General features: G+C 43.0%; 1 long non-coding RNA gene across 1 annotated transcript; it reads right to left on the bottom strand.

Moving 5' to 3' along the window:
- Nucleotides 1-4,588: 4,588 nt before the first annotated feature.
- On the bottom strand, nt 4,589-9,046 carry LOC112252616. The gene is made up of 3 exons (XR_002953869.2): nt 8,815-9,046; nt 5,928-6,040; nt 4,589-5,738 (listed from the first exon to the last, which is right to left on the bottom strand). It is a non-coding gene; the product is annotated as an uncharacterized LOC112252616 (long non-coding RNA).
- Between the last annotated feature and the right edge of the window lie 260 nt (nt 9,047-9,306).

The raw sequence follows: 9,306 nt of genomic DNA, 5'->3' as shown, positions 1-9,306 counted from the left end.
AAGGTCCATTACCTACCAGAGCAGCAGATAGACTTTAAAGGTCCATTACCTACCAGAGCAGCAGATAGACTTTAAAGGTCCATTACCTAGCAGATAGACTTTAAAGGTCCATTACCTACCAGAGCAGCAGATAGACTTTAAAGGTCCATTACCTACCAGAGCAGCAGATAGACTTTAAAGGTCCATTACCTACCAGAGCAGCAGATAGACTTTAAAGGTCCATTACCTACCAGAGCAGCAGATAGACTTTAAAGGTCCATTACCTACCAGAGCAGCAGATAGACTTTAAAGGTCCATTACCTACCAGAGCAGCAGATAGACTTTAAAGGTCCATTACCTACAGATAGACAGGTCCATTACCTACCAGAGCAGCAGATAGACTTTAAAGGTCCATTACCTACCAGAGCAGCAGATAGACTTTAAAGGTCCATTACCTACCAGAGCAGCAGATAGACTTTAAAGGTCCATTACCTACCAGAGCAGCAGATAGACTTTAAAGGTCCATTACCTAGCAGAGCAGCAGATAGACTTTAAAGGTCCATTACCTACCAGAGTAGCAGATAGACTTTAAAGGTCCATTACCTACCAGAGCAGCAGATAGACTTTAAAGGTCCATTACCTACCAGAGCAGCAGATAGACTTTAAAGGTCCATTACCTACCAGAGCAGCAGATAGACTTTAAAGGTCCATTACCTACCAGAGCAGCAGATAGACTTTAAAGGTCCATTACCTACCAGAGCAGCAGATAGACTTTAAAGGTCCATTACCTAGCAGAGCAGCAGATAGACTTTAAAGGTCCAATGCAGACATTTTTATCTCAATGTCAAATCATTTCTGGGTAACTAGGTACCTTACTGTATTTGTTTTCAATTAAAGTGATCAAAAATGAACAAAAATAGATCCTGTGCAAAGAGCAATTTTTCAAGCAAGAATGTATGTACGACTGTCTGGGAGTGGTCTGAGTGGGGAGGGGAAAACTGAAAACTAGCTATTGTTGGCAGAGAGGTTTGGAACTCCCTTTCTTATTGGTCTATTAACTATGTCACCAGGCAGGCCAAAACTCCATCCCACCAAAACAAGCAGAACTTGTACTGGGCAGTCTTTTCAAACATCTCTTACACTAAAAGGACACTCATAATTGTCACAATCTCATAGTATTATTCCAACCTCAGTGTGGAAATATATATAAAACCAACATTTTTGACTGCACTGGGCCTTTAAGCAAATTAAGCGATCAAAAATTCAAAGCCAGCTTGAATAGGTAGGCATTTAGTTGCATTTTAAATTACGAAATTGAAGCTGCCTCCTTGATGTACAGGTACAGTGTTCTAGAATGGAGGGATCGCGTGAAAAGGCCCTGTCAGCCATGCTGTGCAGGGTTGTGGCTGGTGTGACCAGGCTGTTAGAGACTGATGATCATGGAGTAGGTTGTGTAGATTGGTAGGAAAATGTAATCCCTTTATAGATATAAGGCACCAAAATGTGATGACAGTGCAAAGGGTGTGTAGACTTTCACTAGCGACTGTACGTCGATTTAATGCAGTTTTCCAAATCGTGTTTCAAACCACCCACAATTGTTTCAAACCACCCAAAATTGCTTTAAAACCCCGAAAATGATTTTCAACTGCGGAAAATACATTTTTAAACTCAGAAAATTGAGTTAAGAATCCCAGAAATATTTTTTACAAATCCCAAAAATATGGTGTTTTCAAAACCTTGAAAAGAAAGATCCTGAAAGTGCTAAAGTACCTGTGATTGTCCCAAAGACTGACAATTATTTCCAGCTCACACAAACCTCATGGTCAATCAATCTCTGTTTCTAAGCTGTATTAGTCTCTGGTATCTTGGTTTGAAGGAAAGAAAACACTACACATAATAATATATTTATTTTGTGTGGCAAGCTTTATTGAAACAGAAAATGCAATTTGTACACAAAATGTGTGAGCCGTATGTGCGCCTCTGACTCTCTGCACGAAGTAATTAATTATATCTAGCTGGGAAAATACAATTTCCCTTTGACATAATACCGTCTGGAGAGGATACGTAATGTCTTCTCACAATGCTCCGTCTTTGCATTAATTTCAGATATTTACAAAAAGCTAAATTGCCACCTGAAAAACATGCAGGTCGAAGATAAATAAAAAATGCGAGATTGTACATCCACTCATTATTCACAGTGGGAGGACAAAACATACATGAAGTTCAGGCATACAATTTCATATAGGGAGCAGTTCACCTTCAGAGTGTTCATGATTCAAGGATTTCATTTGTGGTGAACAATCCCCCAAGGGATCATTCCCAGCTCTTCCAGAGATCTCCATGTCTTTTAACATGGTTTGTAAGATAAAGACGGCTAGCACTTACAAATGAAGTATTACTTTGGTGTATTATCAGTAGTCACAATGGAGATGTTTCGGCAACAACCCAACCCAACTCCACACCACTACAGGCAGACAGATCGGCAGTCAAACCGACACAACAGTCAGACAGACACCACAGTTTCCTCAGGGCATAGTACTGTAGGGTCCATGCTGTGTGTATTCATATCAAATCAATTCCAATCTTATTGGTCACATACACAGATGTTATTGCGAGTGTAGCGAAATGCTTATGCTTCTAGATCCGACAGTGCAGCAGTATCTAACAGGTAATATCAACAATTCCACAACAAAACCTAATACACACAAGCTAGTAAAGGAATGGGATAAGAATATATAAATATAAAAATATATGGATGAGCAGTGACAGAGCGGCTAAGATGTAATAGATAGAATAGATAGTGAAGGATACAGTATACAGTATATACATATGAGATGAGTAATGCGAGAAATGTAAACATTCTTAAAGTGGCTTTATTAAAGTGACTAGTGTTCCATTTATTAAAGTAGCCAATGATATCAAGTCTGCAAGTAGGCAGCAGCCTCTCTATGTTAGTGATGGCTGTTTAACAATCTGATGGTCTTGAGATAGAAGCTGTTTTTCAGTCTCTCGGTCCCAGCTTTGATGCACCTGTACTGACCTGGCCTTCTGGATGGTAGCGGGGTGAACAGGCAGTGGCTCGGTGGTTACTGTCCTTGATTATCTTTTTTGCCTTCCTTTGACATTGGGTGCTGTAGGTGTCCTGGAGGGCAGGTAGTTTGCTCCCGGTGATACGTTTGCAGACCGCACCACCTTCTGGAGAGCCCTGCTCTTTCCACCTTCTCTACTGCTGTCCCATCGATGTTGATAGGGGGGTACTCCCTTTGCTGTTTCCTGAAGTCCAGAGTAATCTCTTTTGTTTTGCTGACATTGAGTGAGAGGTTATTTTCCTGACACCATACTCCGAGAATCCTCACCTCCTCCCTGTAGGCTGTCTCGTTGTCGTTGGTAATGAAGCCTACCACTGTTGTGTTGTCTGCAAACTTGATGAATTAGTTGGAGTCATGCAAGACCACGCAGTCATGGGTGAACAGAGAGTACAGGAGGGGGCTGAGAACGCACCCTTGTGGGGCCCCAGTGTTGAGGATCAGCAGAGTGGAGATGTTGTTTCCTACCTTCACCACCACCTGGGGGTGGTCCATCAGGAAGTCCAGGACCCAGTTGCACAGGGCGGGGTCGAGACCCAGGGTCTCAAGCTTAATGATGAGTTTTGAGGGTACTATAGTGTTGAATGCGGAGCTGTAGTCAATGAACAGCATTCTTACATAGGTATTCCTCTTGTTCAGGTGGGATAGGGCAGTGTACAATGTGATGGCGATTGCATCATCTGTGGACCTATTGGGGCGGTAAGCAAATTGAAGTGGGTCTAGGGTGACATGTAGGGTGGAGGTGATATCATTGACTAGTCTCTCAAAGCACTCCATAATGACAGAAGTGAGTGCTACGGGGCGATAGTCATTTTGTTCAGTTACCTTTGCTTTCTTGGGAACAGGAACAATGGTGGCCATATTGAAGCATGTGGGGACAGCAGACTGGGACAGGGATTGATTGAATATGTTTATTTATTTTCATTTTTTAAATTTAACCTTTATTTAACTAGGCAAGTCAGTTAAAAACAAATTCTTATTTACAATGACGGCCTACCCCGGCCAAAACCGGACGACGATGGGCCAAATGTGTGCCGCCCTATGGTACTCCCAATCACTACCGATGTGACACAGCCTGGATTCAAACCAGGAACTGTAGTGATGCCTCTTGCACTGAGATACAGTGCCTTAGGCTGCTGCACCACTTGGGAGCCCCGAGTCTGTAAACACATCAGCCAGCTGGTCTGCGCATGCTCTGAGGATGCGGCTAGGGATGCCGTCTGGACCGGCAGCCTTGCGAGGGTTAAGACGTTTATATATTTTACTCACGTCGGCCACGGAGAAGGAGAGACTACAGTCTTTGGTAGCGTGCCGTGTCCGTGGCACTGTATTATCCTCAAAGCGCAAAAGAAGGTGTTTAGTTTGTCTGGAAGCAAAACATTGATGTTCCTGCTTATTCCCTTCTTATTCTGGGAATCCTCCAACATGTATTTCAGGAAAACCAGGGAATTCTGCAGCCCTAATTGCGACTCCACTTTGTCTTTATATGTATAAAGTTGACTGTTCACAGACATTTAGGATTGTGGTATGCTCTTTATTGTCAATGTGCATACAGTAGACCTCTCACAAAGACTGATATGACATTCTATGATAATTCTGAACCAAAAATCCATATCTATCCGTAGTCACCAGTTTCAAGGCAGTGCAGCATTCAATAGCCTTGTTTTTATGCTAATGTAAAAGACGTTACGCTGCTTTTGAGTGAGTACCACTTCCCCTTGATTCGGCTCATACCCAGGCCCTCTGCCTTGCTAGCACACATGACCTCACCTCCTGAAGCTGGGTGAGACAACCACATATTACAGTCGTAGCAAGTCCATTTTACCTTCAATAAAGTAGTTATCAGTAGTCAGTGCTAGTGGGATTCATTTTAGATACTATTTGAAGGGGTTTGAAGGGGATGAAGGTGTAGGGTTTCAGACATTTTCGGAAGATGGGCAGGGACTCTGCTGTCCTAGCTTCAGGGGGAAGCTGGTTCCACCATTGGAGTGCCAGGACAGAGAAGAGATTCGTCAGGGCTGAGCGGGAGCAGACCCCCAGTAGTGGTGGGATGACCAAGAGACCAGAGGTGGCAGAACGGAGTCCTCGGTTTGGGGTGTAGAGTTTGAGCAAAGCCTGAAGGCCGGGAGGGGCATAACTACTTTGTTGAGTGAAAATGTATTTGCTACAAATGTGATATGGTGTTGTCTCACCGAGCTATCTTAAGATGAATGCACTACTGGAAATCGCTCTGAATAAAAGCGTCTGCTAAAATGTAATGCTACGTAGGCAAGCACCATGGTCTTTTAGTGGATGCAAGCTTCGACTGGAAGCCAGTGGAGTGTGTGAAGGAGTGGGGTGACATGGGAGAACTTGGGAATGTTGAATACGAGGAGGGCTGCGGCGTTCTGGAAAAGTTGATGGCACAAGCAGGGAGTTCAGCAAACAGAAAGTTGCATAGGTCTAGATTGGAGATGATATGCACCACTTCTTGTGTGAGGAAGGGTCGTACTCTGTGGATGTTGTAGCGTATGAACCTACAGGACCAAGTCACTGCTTTGATGTTTGGAGAAAATGACAGAATGTTGACCAGGATCACGTCAAGGTTCTTTTCACTCTGGGAGGGGGACACCGTGGAGTGGGCAGGTCTCCCCCAAGGGGAAGAGCAGCTCCATCTTGTCGAGGTGTCGCCACCTGGGTGTCATAAAGGGGAAGGAGAAAAGTAGTTCAGTGTCATCAGCATAGCAATGATCGAAGAGACCATGTGAGGATATGACGTGCCGAGTGACTGTGTATAGAGAACAGAAGATGGCCTAGAACCGAGGCCTGGAGGACACCAGTAGTAAGAGCATGTGGTGCAGACTCAGATCCTCTCCACATCACCTGGTAGGAGGGACCTGCCAGGCAGGACGCAATCTAAGAGTGTGTAGAGCCTGAGATACCCAGCCCTGAGAGGAGGATCTGATGGTTCACGGTGTTGAAAGCAGCGGATAGATCTAGGAGGATGAGAACAGAGAAGAGAGAGTCAGCTTTGTATTCTAATGGTTGTGTCATTGTTTTCAGTGTAATATTTGTATATATTTGTTCAACTCTCAGTCAGAGTTTTTTCTTGTACATAAAGCTGTTACACAGAATTGGCCTCCTTGTAAAATCCACATAGACCCTCTCTCCAGAGGGCATTTCTTGTTCTAGCTCATTTTTAGTCGTCAGGTACAAGTCTACCCTCAGGACCTGTTGGAGAATGTTAGTAAATGCCAATATTTCCAGCATTTTCCTATGAAATGTTTGATTGTCCAAGTCAAGCATGTGAAATTGACACCTCAGGCTTGTTTCTCTCGATGTGGAGAAGAACCAAGGCCAGAGGGGGAGAATGTTCAGATGCAAAACATGTTTGTTGTCATGTGCCAAATTGAACATTACACATTTCTTAGCCGTGCCAGAAGAATCATGTAATTATGAATTTATTGATACGGATGAAGCATAAATGTTGAGAATGTCAGTTTTTGTTAATCTCAAGTAATACCTCACTATGTTCTGTTGTTGTTTGTTGTTTATTTAATGCTGTTGATGTTGTTTCATCAAAAGGCTCATCAACAAATACTCAGCCCTTGCCATAGGAACCCGACATCTACCATTACAGCACTTTTATTAGATATATTTAGGAGAATATGACTAAAAACATTAGTAAAAAACAAAAAATGTAATGAAATTCAATCAAATACAATTAATTGAAAGTGAATAAAACACATACAGTACTGTTGCCATACAAGGGTCACCATTGACACTGACATGCATTAATATATTCATGAGTGTGGTAACTATGTACCCCCTCGGGATAGCTACATTAATTACATTAAAAGAGTAATTTAAATTCTTTATTCAAAGAAAATGATTCTCATGCAATAAATAGCACAATCATTACAGTGATGGGTGGGATGAGAGGAAGCACTGAAGCTAAGCATCAATGTCAAGCTCGTACACACACACACACACACACACACACACACACACACACACACACACACACACACACACACACACACACACACTAACACACACACACACACACACACACACACACACACACACACACACACACACACACACACACACACACACACACACACACACACACACACACACACACACACACACACACACACACACACACACACCCCTATTGTATACTGACTACAGGATGACAAATACTATACCAGCTAACAGACTGCAGTGTTCTGAGCACCTGGCTCACTCTGAGAAGTTGTAAATATGATCTACAGCCATGTGTTTTTATTTGGTATTATTCATCTCCTCTGTCAGTAGCACATAAGAATGTAATAGAAATGCCAGGATGTTGGCTGATTTACTTAGTCAAATGTTCATCCCAAGGCTCCGCAGGGATGATTGGAGTTTGTGTGAGTAACAGGAATCCATGCATTAGGTAGGCAAAACTGACACGACCTTGAGACATTATAACGCAGACAATATATTACTGCCGTGGCGACCTTCCTGGGTTCCGAAGATACATCTGAAGTGTTTAACGGTGTTTTACAATGCATTACCAGGGCCTTTACATGTGCTGAGCTCATTTTATTCGCTCATACATTTCCGAGGAAGGAGTTTAGTGTCACTCAAATGTGGGCCATTTAGAGTAGCTTGACTTAGGGAGACAAATGAGATTACACAAGTCACTGATGCTGCAGATAAAAAGTAGTTGCAGTACTGTAGTATAGCGCTGGGTGATCCAAGCAAGAAAAAACCTTAGCAATATCCCATGTACAGTAACTAGGGCCTTTTTACCTGGTCAGGTCAGGGGGTCAGGAAAAACTCATGGCCTTATAGCCACTCATTGCACCTGAAAATATTCACCTCAACTGGATTACCTGTCGAAGACTACAGTGTCATTATTACAGTTATTAATGTGTAGTTAGGTAAAGTGTTACCCTGTATGCTCAGTAAATATTATTCACCAAACTGGGACGATGCAGACGCATGTATTACAGTACATACTGTCAACCTGGCCTATACTCACCTGACCGGATCGATTGACCTATTTCCTGAAGATCCAGACGGAGGAAGGATTTTTGGAAGAATTTTCCCACACAGATACTGTATGTCAGTGCTGGATCAATATTCACAGTCTTCCTTGAGCTTTAGCAACCTTTCAAATATCACTTCACATTGATTTCTCTCACATAAGTCTTTCTTACCAAATTAGATTACTTTTATAATACAGCTATATTTCTCATTGACAAGTGCAAGTCAATGACATTTCAGAAATGGTCGCTATTATTACTCTACATACAGTGTGTTCTCATGATGTGCTTAAGCTAGAAACGACAAAATACACATCTGTTATCATGCATTGTCATTGTGTCTTGGTTTGTGCCCAAATAAAATGATGTCTGACAGATTGCGAGGTCAGATCACATCATCATGTATTAAGGGCTCATAATGAAAGTGGAAAGATGATGGTTATTAGAGGAAATGAAAAGGGACTACTCTTCTCGTTTAAAGCACCTACAGTCTATTCTGATGGAATTGGCAATTGGAATTATTTATGACATTAATTGCCACATTATCAACTGGCTGTGAGCTCTGGTGTCACTCTGTCCATCTTTTTTTGGCAGAGAGAGAGAGAGAGAAAGATAGAGGGGGAGAGCAAGCTGAGCCTGAAGCAGACTGACAAGCTAATTACATCGTCTTCCTTCCCCTCAATGAAACATGCTACTCATCTGAAACGACGCCCGGAAATAAGGCCTTTTCTCACCTCCTCTGGACAGCACTTGATGAAGGAGGATTTGGCAGATGGACGGATGTCTTCAGGTGCAGAGAGAAAGAGAGGGGGGGTTACAGCGAGAGACAGAGAGAAGAGCGAGAGGGAGCAAGAGATGGAGAGAGATAGAGAGAGCGAGATGAGGAAGCGAGAGAGAAAGGACTAAAGGACATCTAGCTCTAAAGCTTGCCCCATCCATCCACAACCCTGTTAGCTTATGTGCTATCAGTGGCCAACTGTCACTCACCAACACCACTCTTGTTATTTTTTTCCTTCCTGTCTCTGTGAATTTGCATTTGCTTGTGTCAATCACTCAGCGGGCTGAGGCCTGTTGTCTGATGACTAGAGATGATGTGGACTAAGTTCCTGTGACAGCCAGTCAGTCTGCGCTGTGCCTGTTGGGGAGACGAGGGGTGAAGGGTGCTGTGTCTCTGCGATACAGCTCACAGCACTTTACTCTCCTGAATAATATGACTCACACTCAAC

This window comes from Oncorhynchus tshawytscha, linkage group LG01 (assembly GCF_018296145.1).
Source record: "Oncorhynchus tshawytscha isolate Ot180627B linkage group LG01, Otsh_v2.0, whole genome shotgun sequence".
NCBI classification, from domain to species: Eukaryota; Metazoa; Chordata; class Actinopteri; order Salmoniformes; family Salmonidae; genus Oncorhynchus; species Oncorhynchus tshawytscha.
The sequence above is the reverse complement of the archived record's forward strand: the minus strand, read 5'-3'. Positions and strand labels throughout refer to the sequence as shown.